The sequence below is a fragment of the Pteropus alecto genome, unplaced genomic scaffold, assembly GCF_000325575.1.
Source record: "Pteropus alecto unplaced genomic scaffold, ASM32557v1 scaffold11, whole genome shotgun sequence".
In the NCBI taxonomy this organism is placed as follows: domain Eukaryota; kingdom Metazoa; phylum Chordata; class Mammalia; order Chiroptera; family Pteropodidae; genus Pteropus; species Pteropus alecto.
This window is the reverse complement of record NW_006431956.1, coordinates 14,089,056-14,089,817: the sequence shown is the minus strand read 5'-3', so window position 1 is coordinate 14,089,817 and position 762 is coordinate 14,089,056.

Genomic DNA, 762 nt, shown 5'->3' with positions numbered 1-762 from the left:
CTTTTTTTTTTTTTTGGTATAGATTAACCTTAAATGTACCAAACAGGAGGAGACAGGGGCCAAGAACTTAAGAACTTAAGTAGGTCTTATTTCTCAGGATGCTTAAGAAGCTTTATTTCTGAGGGCTACTACTATGGCAACAAGTATAATTTTTTAGGAAAGAATGTAATAGGCAGCATCAGAATAGATTTCCAGCTCAGCCATGCTTTTCTTCAACACTCTGGCCCCAATAGGATCATCTCGGCAGCTTTTCTCAACCAGGATTTCTCAACTGAACAGTACCACACAAACTTATTTGAGTAGCTATACTCCCAATTCTCCCAAGGTTGGATGTACACGCCCAGTATCGTTCTGGATTCTTAGGAAGGAAGTTCATTCATTACACACAATGGATATCTTGGGATCATAATACTTGTTTATTTAGGCAAAAACATTGCAGAGCACACTTCACCAAGACAATAGGGATGAAGGGGCAATATAATATAATAGTAGCAGGGACTCTGAGGGCTGACAGACTAATTTCAAAACTTAGCTCTGCTACTTACAAATAGTGACAGCATGTATCAAGGATTAAATGAGTTAATGTTAAGGCTTAAAAGGGCCTGATACAAAGAGTCATATATGTTGATTATCTACAAGGCTATAAACTCTACAGGGGCAGGGATTTTGTTGGGTTTACTGATGTATTCCTAGGAACTGGAACAGTGGCAGGAACGTGGCCCAGAAAATATTTATTGAACAAATGAAGATTTTGTTGAAAGC